This window comes from Aythya marila (genome assembly GCF_965140915.1).
Source record: "Aythya marila genome assembly, chromosome: 3".
NCBI lineage: Eukaryota > Metazoa > Chordata > Aves > Anseriformes > Anatidae > Aythya > Aythya marila.
In genome coordinates this window covers 17,610,185-17,627,079 of record NC_139044.1, presented here as the reverse complement: position 1 = coordinate 17,627,079, position 16,895 = coordinate 17,610,185, and the positions used below count along the sequence as shown (strand labels likewise).

Here is a 16,895-nt window from a genome sequence, read left to right as displayed (position 1 = left end):
GAGAGTCTTGTGCCGGTTACCGAGCTGAGGGCACACGCCTCAGCGCCCCAGCGCCTGCCCGCGCCCCGCCGTCCCGAGGCGAGGGGCGAGCCCCGTGTGGAGCCGGGGCCGAGGCGGGGCCGCGCTGCCCTCAGCCTCCCCTCCCCGGGGCCGGTCCCGGTGCCGGTCCCGCCCGTCTCCCTGCATTCCCTGCTGCAGCCCCCCCGCCCCCGGCAGCCTCCTCCCCTCAATCCCAGCAGTAGCGGCGGCTCCCGGGCTCGGCTCCCCGCGCTGCGGCGGCGCTCGGCGGCGGCTCCCCCCTCCCCAGCCGCGCCGCCATGTTGGGCTGCCGCGAGCTCGGCGGCGGCTCCCGCGTCTGAGCGAGGCCGGGCCGGGCCGCAGGGCGCCGGGCTGAGGGTGGCGGCGATGAGGGAGGGAGGGATGGTGCCCGCCGCCCCTTGGCGCAGCATCGCAGGAGCGTGTGGAGATTAAACCTTCGCCTTCCCTGAAGCGCTGACAAGCCTCGGGAGGAGACCCGATGAGCATCAGGAGCAGGAGGAGGAAAGGCAAAGCTCCCCACGACGGCACGAAGTAATTTTTGAACGAAGTAATGCTTAAAAAAGCCCCCCCAATGCAAAGCGAAACAGCCGTGTCTGGAGAAGTGCGCCTGAAGCAGCTGGAGCAGTTCATTCTGGATGGGCCGACCCAAAGCAACGGGCAGTGCTTCAGCGTGGAGACCTTGCTGGATATCCTCATCTGCCTGTATGATGAGTGCAATAACTCCCCGCTGAGAAGAGAGAAGAACATCCTCGAGTATCTGGAATGGGGTAAGTTGGAATAGGTGCGTTTGGTTTGGGTGCGTGTGCCCGTGTTGGTGTCTGCTTTGTGTTTGGCATTGATGGGTGAGAGGGGATTGAGTCTAACGGTGTGTTCCTGTGAAATGTTGTCAGCTGAACTGCACTTGAACATGGTGCTGGTGGTGCTGACAAGAGGTCCCTATTGGTTATTTGTTTCTGAGGTGTGTGTGTAAAATGGACTTTATGTTTTTGGCATGGCTCAGATTCTGGTACGTGAAGTGTATATACCCAGGTGTTGGGGTTTGTGTCCTGAAGGTGGTGGGAATAGAAAAGGATGAGGGACCAATTCTGTGATATTTGGAGACCAACAGCTCAGTAGGCAATCCTCGGTCTGTTGTCTGGAGTGAAAATGGGGATAAATACTTAGTTTTCTTTAACATAGTAGCATTGCTGACTTAAGGAGGTGAAATTGTAAATCAGAATGAAATGGTGTCCTCCCCATCCTCCATTCCATTCTCTTCCTTAGTTTTAGTGCAACATCACGGTATTTACAAGTTCTAAAGAAGAATGGTTGAATGACAGCAGTCCAGTTCTTCTGAAGTTGTCACAGAACTGGCTGGCTTCATTTTTTCCTTTTGATTCTTTTTCCTCCTTCTACGTATAGCTGGCAAAGAGAAGTAGCAGTCTGCCATAAGAGCCTTGATGCTAACCCTTACTGTATGTGACCTTCAAACTTCAAGTCTTGCTGTACTTCTGCGTTTCCTTTCAGAAGTATTTCTCACGTCTGGTTTGTAATAAATGCATCTGGAAGGCGACGTTTTCTTAAAAAGCCCATTTTCCCACCATAGCAGGCATTTGATGAATGGGCTGTTTGAGTCGTGTGTAATGAAGTCACCGAGGAAAGACGTTGTTTTGATAACTGATCTGACAACACGAGGCGTGTGTGTGTTGTGTGCCTGCTCCTTAATGGAGTCACAGTGACATCTAAAGGACATCTGACTCTGTAATTACGTTTCTTACACTGTTTGTAGTGCATTGCTTTTTGTTTTCTTCTTATTTAAGGGAATGGTCTGTAATTAATACATTCTAGCTAAGGAAGAAGTAGTAATAAAGGTACTTCTGCAGAATCTCCATACACAAACTGTTGTGTTATACGGAAGGTATGAAAGGCTTGGAAAATACGTTGGCTGACAGGATTATTTGAACGTGAGAGTGTAGTCTGTAGAGGAGTTGGCCATCTGACTAGCCTGTTCCCTGGTGTAACTGTAACCTCACCACGTGTCTTTTTCCCCAGAGGGGAACTGGTGGAAGTGGTTGATGACAAAGAGGCGAGATGTGGTTTTCAAGTCAGAATCACACCGAGCACTGGTGCAAGCGGGAGGCAGGCAGCCAGAAGTTGTAGTTTCTGTCCTCACCTCCATCAGTCTCAGTGCTTTCAGCTCATATTTGTTTGTTTATTTTTTCCAACTTCCCTACTTGAGCAGTAGGGAAAATAATGCCAGTTTTACCCCCAGGGAGTTCTGAAACCTCTTAAGTTTTGAATGTGCTGTATTAGTTTATTTCTCTTATCAGTGAACTAAAACTTGGAATATTCTGGTGGGTGTCACTCGCCGTTCTGGACCGATGCGAGTTTATGCCAAACACACATCTGTGTTACTGCTATGAGGAGTTGTCTTTGAGTGTATTGGAATTGATCTTGAAATGATAGGAACTTGGATGTTTGTGGTTTTATAGATGACAGAATAGAAATTTACCCCTAAGAACTGTTAATCTTCTTAAGCTTAAACTGCTTTTTTAAAAGAGTGATTTTATTCTTTTTTTTTTTTTTTAATGTGTAATTTGTAGCTCTTTGGCGACCATACACTGTTGAATGCAGTGACAAATGGTGTATTGGTACTTGTCACTGGTGCAGTGTAGAGGTAGGGCTGTTTTGGTTTTGCAGAGTTTTTCGATTTCTTTTTTTTTGTTAGTGGATGTATGTTTTTGTTTCAGCTCTTCTGGGTCTTAGATATTACATGCCTCATTTCTTGTGAGACTGGATGTTCATAGCACAAGGTGAATTTTTGGGCGCAGGGGATTAGGAGCTCCCCTAGCATGGAAAAGCTGATGTGGGGTTAGTGCAGTAGCCACCTGACTGCTGCTGGATTGAGGGGAATGAAGATGTTTTGTGCTGTAGGCCTTGCATCTTTTTAAGACTGTTTTATGACTAGTTCTAGAAGTAGTCCTATAACGTATTAAAAAGAATAAGCAGGGTAAAACAGGTGGGCGTCTGCACTGGTTTTAGGTATTTTGTTTTTGGGTTGCTGTTGCAAGCCAAACTCAGCAAGTGGCGAAAGTGAAGTTTCTGCCACGTGACTGCGCTTGACTTTTTGGAGGTTTTCAGTCTTCTTGAAATGCTTGAAATGAGTGTGGAGTATCAGCTTGATTCCTTTGTGGGTTATAGTCCGCATTGATTTTAGAAATCCTTTTTTGATGTAAAGTCATATTTACTTTAGCTGTCTTTATTCCTGATTTGTTCTCTGACATACTGCTGATTTGATATTGTTTATCATGTGTAGGATTTTCTTTCGGAGTCCCTGCCCATGACAGGGGGTTGGAATTAGCTGATCTTTAAGGTTCCTCCCAGTGCTGTTCTGTGGTTCTATGCATGTTAGATGTGAAGATGCCTGCAAAGATTGCCCATGTGTTTGAGCTCTGAGAGTTAGTCAGGGAGACTGTGTCTTGAGACGTTGTGAAAGGAACCAAACCCCTAATCCTGGCTTGTACATGTTTGATGGTAGTTCTCACTTTTATCTCTATTGACAGTTGTGTTTGTGATTTGGAAATGGGACTGGCTAATTTTAGTGACTGGAGCTTACTGCAAGAAGCTATTCTGTGTTCCAGGCGTTTTGCTTTTCCTTTCCTGTGTGTGGGGTTTGCCTCCGTTACTCAGGTGTGTGAGGGGGTAAATGCATGGTGCTGAACTCAGCCTGAAAGAAGAACATTGTGATGGAAAGGAGCTGCAGAAATATTTTTGATCTAAGAAAACTCCCAAACTCCCTTTACAGTGGCACTGATTTGAAAAGATTTTAAAAAGAATCAAGAACAATATTGCTCAGTTTTCCATCAATGGAGAAGTTGAGAGAACTCTTCACCATATGTGAAGAGATGGAGTAGGGAAGGTGGAGGCCACTGTGAGTAGTGGGAGATCAGTGACTTGGTTGCGTCTGTTTTCTTGTAGGTAAAATGTCAGCAGTCCTTTAGCACGTTTATTTCTTTGCGTTTTCTCCTCCTCTGGTATATGAATTTCACTGCTCTTGTTTCATCTCTATCAAAACTGAAATTTTTTGGTGGTACTGCTGGTATGGTCCCGGACTGGACTGCTGGCATTGCTCTTACACTTCTGTCATTCGTCTGCACCACATCTCTTCTGGCCATTGAAATTGCGTTAACAAACTCTTAGGAGGTTAACGTATTGAATGAGCATGGTGGAAACATGTAAAATTTTACAAAGCCAGTCTTTTACCAGGGGCTTTAATTACATAGGTATGAAGGACAGTAAATCAGATCTGTCTGATTACAGGTCTTGAACAAGTTCCAGTTATCGTGGTCATACAAGCAGCATTCGAGTGCCTCAGTAACAGCTTTCTGCCTTCTTGACTCAAAATGTATTCCATGGAAATTAGGGACTTCTGTGCAGAACATTGAAGTTAGAAATACAGACGTTTTTTTCTAGTTACTCGTGACCTCTTGGAGGCTCCAGAGAGCTTCCAAGCCAGAGGTTAAAGACTGGTGAGCTGGCAGACTCATCTGACCTGCTGGGGGAAGGAAGGGGGGAAAGAGAGGTGGCCCATCTTGTCGGTTCGTGTTTTGTTCGTGGCTATTATGGAGCTAAACTAAAGAAGGTTTGTAGGAACAGTCTCCAACTCTGACAGTGCTCAAAGCGGTCTGCAGACAGGAGTGCAGTAGTAAAGGGCTGAAGTTTTTTTTTCTCTTTGTTTTGACTCAAATAACTGGAGATACTCTGTAGTTGGAAACGCTTTATCACGTATTGCTGTTGCTTGGATTTTGGACAGTGTTCTCTTGTACGGTCCCAGACAAACAGGTACGTTCTGAGAGTTTTACTCTGGAGCTCTGGACCATTGTGGATATTCCTTTATCCAGTGGAAAAAAACTGCTACAAAGACGAAATAGGCAACATTTTTGAAGTCCAAAGAAGCATTCCCCAGTGAGATCCCCCAACTTAACCCAACTGTTTTATGTGTTTATGCCCACGTTCACTCACCCTGAACATGCAATCACAAGCTCAGCATGGCCAAGTGGGATATGCAGGTATCTCTAATCAATATCTGGATTATATTATCTGGCTTTCAGGCCTTTGAGTAGCAGGAGGATCTTCTCATGCTCTTTGGTGGCCAGGACAGCTCCATCTTCACGATTTCTTTGCTGTTAATGTTTCCTCTCTTAGTTCATTTCTGGTGCTTAATTAAAGTTGTAACTATGGAGCACTTTCTTATGTAGGTACCACGCAGCTTAAATATACTGATGTGTTTAATAAGCGTACCACAGCTGTGCTGTGGGTGAATGTACCCCATCAGTCTGTACGTTTTGTTCCTGTGAGGAAGTATCCCAGAGGCAAGTTTTGCCAGGAAATGTTCTGCCTTGCAGCTGTAATTGACTGGGCTTCACCAAGGAGCCTGAGACAGGTGGGTCCTGTTTTGGTCTGGGTTTGTAGGGGCCCAAGGTACTGGGAAAGAGGGAAAGGGATCCTGTGCCAGCTGAGTGAGTTGAGATGAGGAAAAAGGCTTGCTCCCACAACTCTGTGCATTTTAACTCCTGTTAGAACAACAAATCCTGTTCCAAGAGTTCTGTATTCTTTATGGGTTCTGTTGGTTGGTTTTGTTTTTAAAGAAGGCTGGTGTGCTTAGCTCTTGTGTCTTTTTTGAAATTTCATGCGTTACCATGTGAGGCAGAATTTTCCCAGGTCAGCCACCCAGCTTAAATTGTGAGATCTTGTTGAGGGCAGGAAGGAAGACGAGAGGTCCTTCCAGTGCCCAAGGAATAACGTGCTGCTGGAAGAGTTCCTTCATGGGGTCAGTCACATTACAATTAAAAACGAAAACTGGAAGAAAACACAATCAGTTGAAAGCATTATGACTAGAAACCTGAGTAAAGTTTGAGTAGTTAAAATCCTTGATGTATCTGTATTTTAATCTGGTCTTGATGCATAACAGGACCTTTCCTTTCGTTCTTTGAAGTGATGCTCAGTTTTGAACGTGCCCTTAACATCACTGGAGGAGTTGCTGCTTTCACAAGTGTGCCCTGTGTTGCATTTTTGCAGGTTAACACAAATGTAAATAACTGTTTGGTTCAACTTTGTGTTTGCCTCAGGCCAGTCTGTCCTTTACACGAGTAAATAGCTCTTTTTACTAACTGAATCAGGCTACTTTAACAAATGTGTGTGTATTCTCTTGTTCCAAGTCACCTACTATGACAGCCAACTGCAAATAGTATCAGGGTAGGAGTGAAGCAAAGTGAAACTGTGTTTGCACAGTGATCAACTGAGTGAGAAGTAAACAAGGATGGTGGAAGGGATGCCTGGATTTAAAAGTCAGGAGAAAATCTCCAAAGGCAGAGGTGATCGTACAAGGAGAAATAGCCTGTCTGTGCTCCAGTATGAACGATGGGATCCTGTGCTCCCAGCTTCATCCTAGCCCTCCATCCTTGCTAGAGTTAGAGGGGGACAGCTCTGTGTCCTCGTGGCTCGAGCACTCCTAGTAGTGTTTTCCCACATCGTTGCCAGCAGTGTAGACAAACTCACAGTTTAGACCCATCAGCAAGGAAAGCTGAATCCTCTCTTATTTTTCTGCTTACTTGGGAATGGCTGGGACATGCTGAGAGCTGAGTGCAGACCATCCGGATGAATTCCTCGTCACCCCTGGTTATTCTTGCACAATGGCATAACCTCCCTGGCTGGGGTTTGTCTGATGCAGTATTGCAGTGGTAGGGAGTAAACCCAGCTATAGGGGCGTCGTGGTTTTCCCCTGCTGGTGATTCCTGTGGCAGGTGTCCTCCTCTCATTTTGCATGAGGCAGAAGTATGTGTATGCATTTGTTCTGTTTGATCCCTGTAACTCAGTCTAATAAAAAGCATTACGATCTGCTGACTCTTTGAAATAGTTAGCAACTTTGTTCATGTCTCCAAGCTAACAGTCTTTCCAGGTCTATCGGTGATCAGACAATCATTTGATGCCTGAATGTGTAGCATGCTGATAGATGCTCTCCGTGAAGTAGTTGCTTTCCTGCAGGCCTGAGTTGTTAGCTAGATCAGACTGCTAAGGACTTGTTGGCTAAGGGGTGTTCTATAATTTTTCTCTCGTACTACCTACTGTGTTCACAAGTGGTTACTTGGCACGAGTGTTGCAACTCCATTAAGTGTTGGTTTGTTGTTTATATCTCCTCGCTTTCTCTGGGGGCCCAAAAGATTTTTCCAGAGAATTGTGCTGTTTGGGGCTGTTCTTGCAAAAAACCTTCTATTTGATGATGACTCATTCGTATATAAACAGGAGAAAAAAAACCAAACAAACAATTAGTATGAGCTTCATCAATATTGAATTGTGGATGAAATGGATAAAATGTCTTGAAAAACTAACTGGGACGTGCAGCTCTTTTGAAGCTGTGTGGAAATTCTGCCATCTCTAGTTAAGAATGACAGTGGGCAGAGAAGTCTTTTGTCTTTTTGCTGCCTCCAGAGCAAGGAAAATGTTTTATTTGTATTACTAAAACTTATCTCTAGGATGGAGTAGCAGAATGTAAATAGACAAGATAAAGCCCTTCTTCCCCAGTGCCTCCCACTCTCTTACCGTAACAGTGAAGTCCTTGTTGGAGGGTTTTTTCTAGTCTCAGGGCACTCCACAGTTTTGCTTATAAGCAGGACTGGGAAAAACCAGTTTACTTTTTCTGTAGTGTTCTCTTAAGGATGATCTCTCTGTCATTGAGGCTGGTTTGGGCAAAAAGGTTCCTAAAGGCAGTGCTGTGAAAGAACAGTGCAGTAGTTTTGCCACCCTGTTTGAAATCCAATGTAGTTATCTTAGCTGTTAGCTACGTTTTTTGCTTTTAAATTAAAAAGGGTGACTTTGAAAGAATAGCAGAAGTCACTCACTGGAAGAGAAGGGGAAAGAAAAGGATAGAAAAACCTGTACCTCCTTTTAGATGGCTTTCTTATTTGCTTTGTGAGGAAATCAGGCCAATCGTGTCAATAACAGTCACCTAATGTTATTGCTGAAATAACAGCCGCCTTGTTTCTGTGGTGTTTTTAACTCTTTGGTTTTCCAAAATAGAGAGGAACGTTCTTGTCTCATTCAAGAAACTCAATGGTTATGCTGGCAGCTGTATCAGAAGATTTCAAGAAGAAATCTTGTCATTTACGTAACCTGTTCAAGAGCTCACGCTGCTTGTCAGAGAGGGCTCATTTTCTGCAATGGGAATTTTTTTTTATTGTGTCTGTGTCTACTTATCTTCTGATTTTTGTTCTAGTGAACAATTTAGTTGGCTGAATATACTTTTTATTTCAGGAAACTAATATAACTTTATGTTGTTTCCCAACATTATGTTTATATTTTGCAATGTCTTCACAAAGTATGTAGGAATAGCAAAAATATTTCTTGCAACATAGGAGGGTTGCTGTTAAACTTGCTGGTAAGGTGTTTGCTTGTTTGTTTCTTTCTTAAATATGTAGTTCTGCACTTTGTGAATACAGCGTGATAGATTCTAACCGTCCCTTTTGCAGTAGGGTAATAGGAAAGTTTCACTGGGATGACTGAAATTTTTGCGTAGAGAAATATGGTTTTCTGTTTGTACAGAGAGATGGTTTTGGTTAATTTACTAGTCAAATTCTCAAGTGGTCAGTCTTTGGAATGAATGAAGACTTATTACTAGTAATCAGGAAGTCGTGCATGAGGTCTGGGCAGTGATTTTTAGTTATAAGCTGCTTATCAGGGAGAGAATTCATCTGGTAAATTGAAGGGACTAAAAATTTACCTTTCTTCGGAAACTGTGTTTTTCAATGCTTTTAATCTCTTCATGTTTTATCTAACTTGAGAAAATAATGCTGCAGACAAAATTCCTGCGTGCTGTGATATTTAAAATTAAACACTATTTGTAATCAATTGTTAAAGTTTCCTTGGTCCACTTCTTGTTTGTCTTTTTTTTTTTTTCTACCAGAAACGAATTCTGGAGATTGTTCCCAGATGAATGATTACCTACTTAAATCTCTTAGTGCTGCCTTGTCACCAAATTACCATACCACTGTTTCCAGGAGATCCATGAGGACTTCCTGATACACCTTTCAAAGTTGCTCTCATCTTATTTTAAAATAATCTTCTATTTAATTCTTCAGGTACAAATAGTTTCACAGAGGAGAACTATGAAAGACTGGAAGCTTTTCCAACACTAAATTTCTTTGCCTCTCCTGCCATCTTGTGGGATTTCGGAGAACATTCACTGTGCTTATTGATATCTAAGATAGTGTTTTTTTTGTGGTCCCACTAACTGCTGAGCAAAGGAAACACTGAGTCTAGCTGTACGCTGTCCTCTGCAACATGAGTTTGCCCAAGGGTAAGTGATTTAAACCAGCTCTGCTATACATGTTGCCTTACTGGCAAAATCAGGTTTGTTTGCAAGCTGTTTTTGTAGGAAGTGATTTATAGTTGTGAAAGATGGAAGATTTTCCTAAGCAAATCTGGGTCCAAGGCAAACTTTGACTTTCTTTGTAGAAAATGCTCTTCTAAATTTCCTCTAATAAAAGTAACCCCCCAAAAAACAAACAAACAAAAAAACAAAAACATTAAAAGTAATATTTTAGAGAGCATGCTCTATGACTAGCAGCTGAATCTGTATAAAAATCTCAGTAGAAATATTTCTTTCAATCCAAGTGCAAGCTAAGCTAGGCTGAGAGGTCCTTCTGTTAACTGGCTTTGAAGTTGGGCTGCTGAACAGTTTGGGAGAGCAGTGGTGGAGACGTTCGTAGATGAGCCACAACAAGATGCTGAGAGAGAGTAACTCTGGCCAGTATGGCACACTCGCTCTTCTCCTTTGATTCACCTGCTGCAGCAATCCTGTTACCTGTCCACAACAGTTATTGTAACAGAAGTTTTTCATGGATGTGATTTGTTGACACTGTCATGACACTTCATTAATGGAGGAAGGAAATAAACTCAAAACTGTCTTAAATTGTTTCAGATTACAGTTGACTCTGCACCTGTTTGTAAACATAGATTTGTAGGGTAGTCCCGGGTCTGTTATTTCAACACAGCACTGTTACCTGTAAAATCATTCTGACTGTAGTTGTTTATATTAAATAAATCAGGGAATCAAGTATGCGTAAACTGCACTTGCAGGCACACAATCTCAGTGTTAATGTCAGTAGGGCTTTATTTATTATACCTTGAACAGGATTAGAGTTCTTCAGGGTGTGTAAGTTGTTACAACTATAAGGAAAAGCCTTATATTTTGAGCTTGATGTCTATGACCAAAGATTTTGTTAGTGCAATTCAATGGCTTAAAATTTTATGTAAAATGTTTGAGATCAACTTTTAATCTTTGATCTTAAACTTTAACATTCAGATGTCATCTTGACCATGCCATAGTTGGCTCTAAAGTAAATATACATGAAAAGCCCATCATTGTTAACCAAAGGTTAATCTAGTATGACAAGGAAGAACCAGTATGCATCTTTCAGGTAGCAGCACATATTTCTGGAACCTAAGCTGAAATAAATCATTGATGTTAACCAGACCTGTGAAGTCCATACCGATGACTGTTAGGTTGTGAATATTATAAAAGGAACAGACCTTTAGGCAGAATTTCTGAAGACTGGAGAAAAAAAGGTAAGATTTAGGTACAGAAGAGCCAATGTAGCAGTTAGGAAGAGCTCCAGCTACCTTATAGGAATATGCAAAATACCAACTAGGAAATATGTACCTGTATTCGAATCAATGCAGCTTAACCACAAGATACTGTTTCTGAAAGGGCTTTCCTTTACTTTTTTTTTTTTCCTCTAATTTGGCTTTGAACCAGCAGCAATTTAACTATGGCTTATCATGCTGCAAAGAGATATTTCATCATCATCACTTTCCAACTATTAGGCAAACAAATTTGGAGGTTAAAATTACAAATAAGGGTTTACAAAGGTTGCACAATTGCTAATGCCTGGAGTACTGTGTGTAACTGCCCAGTTCCACAGCCTTTTGTGAAGGCTACCAAGGTTTTGCAATTTCTACGAGTGGTCTTTTAATAAGGTCCAAAGTCAAACCTTCAAAGGAGATGGGAACATTTATGGAAGTAACACTCTTTGTGATGGGAGTGTTCCAAGTGTTAAGCTCTGGAGTAGAATTTCTTTGCAGGACAATTCCTGCTGGACTGCCCTGCTTATTTCAATGTAGTTCTCATTGTCTAGGAAGAATTATGAGACGACAGGGCTGGGGGCTGACTCCCTTTTCCCTGAATTTATGTATGTCAGCTGTAACTATAAGGAGCACTCCGAAGCTGGCAGATGATATTCTGTAATAACAACACTGGACCAAATGATTTACTGATAAATGGGAATATAGGACTGCAACAGAAGTGCTAGATGATTGTGGGTAATGTCTGGAAAATATAGTCAACTGAAAAGTTTGCAGGACAGTGGAATGATGAGCTCTCGCTGCTCTCAGGGCTCTTTCCTTCTGCCTGTTGCTAGATCAGCTAGTTGACTCATGGAATTTCTATGTATGGAAAGCAGTGAACATAAGAAAAGGTGTCTTTCATCTGTGTTCCACCACAGATGGGAGTCTGAGAGTTGGAGATAAAGTCATGGGAATTTGCTTAATTTAGCTCTGCAACATTGCAAAGCTCAGAGTCTGTTTTCTGGTAAACAATGGAGAACTCTTTATTTTTCTTATGACACTGGAATAAATGAAATTCCAAGATACCAGTTTTGGCTGTAAAGCTGTAATACAAATTTCAAAAAATTAATTGGAAGATGTATTTTAAAGTAGTAGAAATAGTGGATGGTTTTGTCAATTAAGAAAAAAAAAGTAAACCAAGAAAGTCCCCTAGCCCAGATGCTGTAAAAATGGGAATACTTATCTCTGAGGATGGGGATTCCCCATCTATGGGATAATTATTTATCATATATTCCCACTCTATGGAGGTTTACTGACCTCAACCTCAGGGAAGTCAGTGGTGGTAAATGATTCAAGAAATTTTCTGACTGGGTCTGGTTGTCCCACCAGAAGGATTTACTGTGGGTTCTTTATCCTTACAGTTGTGATCTCAGCCTCCTTACTGTGTACCTAGGCTTCTTAGGAAATGCTACAGGGCTAAGAAATTGAGAATAGAAGTGATAAGGTAAATCTAACCTAAGCATAAAGGTTTACGTGGGGAAGCTTAGCTGTGCCAGAAACTCTTTCTGGGACATCTAGGTTGTATTATGGAAATAAGTAGTGTACTAAAACAAAACAAAACAAAAAAACTATAGAAGGAGACCAGTAACTTTGCCAGAGGATGGGAAATTGAGAAAGTGGTGAAGATAATGGGCAGCTAGATCATCAGTGGTCCATAAAGTATCAGGGCTTAAATTGACTAATGAAAGCCTAAAGGTAACTGGGACAGAAGGGACTGGAATAACACTGCCACCTTTTTGGAGACTCTAAACTGAGACTAGAGGATAAAACAATCACTGGGCAATTCTTGTACACACTCGAGGCAGGGACTAATTTGTTGGGAAGGGATTTGATGCTGAAATTGGGTATTCAGATAGTAAGTTGTCAGACTGGAGTAACAGTTTCAATGAAGTTATTGACAGAAGATGATGAAAAAGAAATAGACCCCATAGTGTGGGTCAAGGAAGGAAATAGAGGAGGAATTAATATCGCTCCCCTGAGGATAGATTTGCAGGAGGGACATGAGGCAATAAAGCTTAAGCAATACCCTATCTTAACTGAGGGACGAATTAGTCTTTAATCAGTCCTTTTATCTCTGATTTAAGATAAATTATTGGAGCCATGCAAGTCTCCCTTTAACACTCCTGCCCTTCTGGTGTAAGGAAGGCTGCTGGTTCTTGCCAACTGGTACAGGATCTATGAAAAATTAATGGGGTAGTGTGGAAGCGCCACCCTGTGGATCCAAATCCATGATGAGCAAGATCCCACATGAGCATAAGTGGTTCACTGTGACAGATTGAAAAGATGCCTTTTGGGCCTGTCCAGTGGACCCTGTGAGCAGAAGCATATTTGCCTTTGAGAGTTAAGACCCTGAAATAGGATAGGAACAACAATATAGATGGACAGTTTTACCTCAGGGGTTCCCAGAATCACCAAATTTATTTGGGCAAGTTTTAGAGCACATTTTAGAGCAATTCTGACCTCTGGAAGGGCTTTTACTGTTACAAATATGTGGATGATCTTTTTATTATCAGGACAGATATCATGAGAGAAGAAGGGAAAAAAATAAGGGGAAGAGGAGAAATTAAAGTTTGGTCAAATTAAATTGTACATACATGGTATAGAAAAGCGTCGAGTAGTTTGTGAATCTGTAGTACTCACCAGTGAGGAAATAGGAGGAATTAAGCATTGGGTAATAGGGAATATGAGATTATGATTTACTTTTACTGTGTGCTTCTCTTCACAGGACATCTGCCATTGCAGTTGCGAATAAATTAGCTTCACAGAAGACACTGTCAAGAAAATCATTGAGATATTTCTCATAATTTACTGGGACTGACTGTAATTGCTTGGGAGGGGAAAACACCACAGAGCCTTTCAAAGTACTGGATGTATTAGGAGCACTTTGTTTGAGAAGCTGACAATAAAAGAAGTTATATTTAGTGAATATAGTTATGAGCCATTCCATGATGAAAACTCACTGTCCTATAAACAGGAGGGAGGGGAAAAAAGCAGAATCAGAAGTCTAGGTAAGATACTAAATGTATATATCCCATAAATCACATAAAGCTCTCTCATTTCTAAGTAGTTTAAATGAGCTGCTTCAGAAGCCAGTACTGTTTATTTTATTTTATTTATTATTGTTTTTATTTTTTTTTAAGTATACTATTTATGATTTTTCCATGCACAACAAACCTGAATGCCTCCTCACAATGTGCTTTTAAGCCTAGCTGGACAGGTGTTGGGGTCTGTTAACTTGCCTTAAACAGAAAGGGAAACTTCTTTTGATTTAGTGTGAACACTAATTTTTGCAGCAGCAAAAGATGCCTGAATGAGTGCTAGATAAGAGAAAGCCAAATAGAATACATTCTGTTCTTTTAGCATGGTTCTTATGAAACAGCAACGGGATCTATTCAAGAAATGTCTTTGAGGCAAGCACCTGTTATCGCTTCTCTGGAAAATGAGTGGTTCTTTGAAAGACCTAGATTACTCAAAGAGAGAGAAACCAGAAGATTGCTGAGAGGAGTAAGACTTACACTCTTAAGATAGTTAGGTAGCAGTGTAAAACGTAAAACTGAAGGAAATGAAAAGATACACAAAGGAAGCCTTAGGAGCCATCTGCTCCAGCCTTTCCTTTCTCGTAAAAAGAAGCTATGGAGCCAGATAGAAATCTCCAGGTGACTAACCATAACCATAGGTGAGATGTCTGACTGTACAAACACTGACCTCTGCTGAACTTACTGCGGATATATGTTTTGCAGCTCGGGTATATCAACACATCTGAGTGCAAGGCTGCCAGACAGAAAGCCCTGTAAGGTCACATTCCCTCCTGGGGCATTGTTCAGCCCAGGCTGAATGCTGGGCTGTGCGACTGGCTGCAGAACTCTTGAAATACAAAATAGGTCATTAAATAATTGTCTTCTGACTTAGTAGAAGAAAGCTCTAGACCTGTTTACGGTGTAAATCATTTGTTGCACCTTCTCAGAGACCATCTGTGATAAGTGTTGCCTGCCTGGCTTTTTTGAAGTGTGATTTTTACCCTATTTACCCATGATGTCATCTGGAATAATTTCTTCTTTCACTTGAGGAAAGAGTGTTTTGCTGTCCTGCTGTAACTACTAACCAATTGTCAGCTCTTCATTCAGATGATCCTCACAATCAAAGATGGTTATTTAAAATAACGTGTGAGATGCAATATTAAACTGATCAGCAGTTTAATGGTCTTTAAAGTTTAATGATTTTGATACATCCTGTATATGGAAAGGGAACAACAAAAATTTGGTTGGATTTTTCAACTTGGAGCAAGTGAGGAGGTTTACAAGGTCTCACCAAACAATCTGACAAGAGGTTCTTCTGCAGTCGAGGAAATTAATATTGTCATTTGGATAATGATGTTTAAATGATTTAATAGTACTCAAAATTATGATTAGTCAGTTACAGTAGCATGGAAGCTTTTTGCATTGTGGTATATGATTGCAGAGATTTTACATATCAATATATCAAGTGAATATATGAAGTGCTGCAAAGATTTCTGAAGACTTTAAAATAAAAAGCATACAATGTAACTGCTACTTCTCAGATCACAAACTGAAAGGACAAAAGAGAAAACAAGTTATGTGGATTATTTACCCTGTTTATCTCTGTTACCATGTTTCAGATTGCTTTCACTTTTCTCAGTGGAATAAATAGAGCAAAGAACTGTTTTTCTTTTAGTTAAGCATTAGTAAGTCTATAATGAAAGACTGTCAATAAGTGACTTCTGTATTTTTTTTCTATTAGTCCTCTGTAGGCTGTCCATATTTGAATAAAATCTTGCTTATGAGACATTTATTTTTCTCAGTGCTTTCCATCATCAGTTTAGGAACTGGAAACAGAAAGGACAAAGGCAGCTGAGGTATGTTCTGAATGTCCCAATGTAACACTTGTCAATTGCATAAATGGATTTTGTAATCTGTTGCCCTGTTCCTTGCACAGTGTGGATTAAGTTAATTATTTATAGCTTGTCAGGGCAGCAGTTTAAGAGTCCTGTGTAACGCAGAAGTTGAGTACGACAGGAAGCCATCCTGCCCCGACTGGTCAGTCAGGGTAGGGGCTAGAAGAGTTTAAGTGATAGAGGTGGAATCATTTAGAGATATATATATATATATATATATATATATATATATATATATATATATATATATATATATAAAAAATATTTTTTTTTCCCAAAAGAACAAAATTACTTTCCCATTTGTCCCCTGAAATAATTTTTCTCATGATCATGAATTTTTCATTGTTTAAATGTTTGTGTTGCCCTTGTCAAGCTCTTTCTTTTCCCTAGCTTTAGATGCCTAGCACTGTCTACAAGCCTGTTATGGGCTGTCTTGAAATAGCAAGCACTAACAGAGTGAAGAGACCATCTCAACAATTTTAATGCTTAGTCACTAGATTGAGTGCCTTGGACTGAAAGGAGGGCGAGATCACATTATGCTCAGTATAGTGTATATACTCGCTTTACATTACTATTTACATAAACAGTGGAATGTGTTTTTTTTCCAGTTCCTTCATCTTTGATAATTTATACTTATGAGAGGATTTGCTGCATTTCAACTTGTCTCCACCAAGGCTTTGGGTGGTAGAGCTGCCATCAGTGGGCAGTCAATGATATCTCATGGCTGGCAGTCTCTCTCTTGGTTGTAGGCTGGACAGAGCAGGGCAGGTGAGGAGACAGCCCTACTGGGTGCCTTGCTGACCATCCCCGCCTGCCCCTCACTGGGCACGGGGCCCAGGCACTGACTGCTGGGCCCTTGACCCTACCAGTACTGCTGCCGATCCCCCCAGCAAACTGAGTTCAGGACCCGCTCCCTTTCCTCACCCAATAGGGACGTGTTTTCTGTGAAGTTGCTGCTGCGTCAGGCGTTCACTGATTAGCAGACCCTGAACATGGAATCTTTTTTTCCCCCATTAGTTTATCCTGAGCAGCATGTCATCCTCCTGCATCGAAACGTCTTCTGACATCAGTGCGGTTAAGAGATCAAGGGCAATAATGTTTTTTCTCACAGGCAATGCTGACACAAACGTTGTTTATGCTGCACGTTGAAATTTAGGAACAGGTCTTATAAATTCAAAGGCAGCATTAATAATGGTACACTCCATGCCTCCAAACTGGAAAGGAATCAATTTTATATGTAATATATTTTTTAGTTGTTTTAGCATAATAGCATCACCATGAAATA

At 41.4% G+C, this 16,895-nt stretch overlaps 1 protein-coding gene across 1 annotated transcript in view; it reads left to right on the top strand.

The window, feature by feature from the left end:
* Window positions 1-240: 240 nt before the first annotated feature.
* XDH (xanthine dehydrogenase) overlaps window positions 241-16,895 on the top strand; it is a 72,210-nt gene continuing 55,555 nt past the window's right edge. Inside the window, exon 1 of the mRNA XM_082756546.1 lies at window positions 241-806. The gene's annotated coding sequence lies outside the window, so the exon portion shown is untranslated. The remainder of the gene's footprint in view (window positions 807-16,895) is intronic.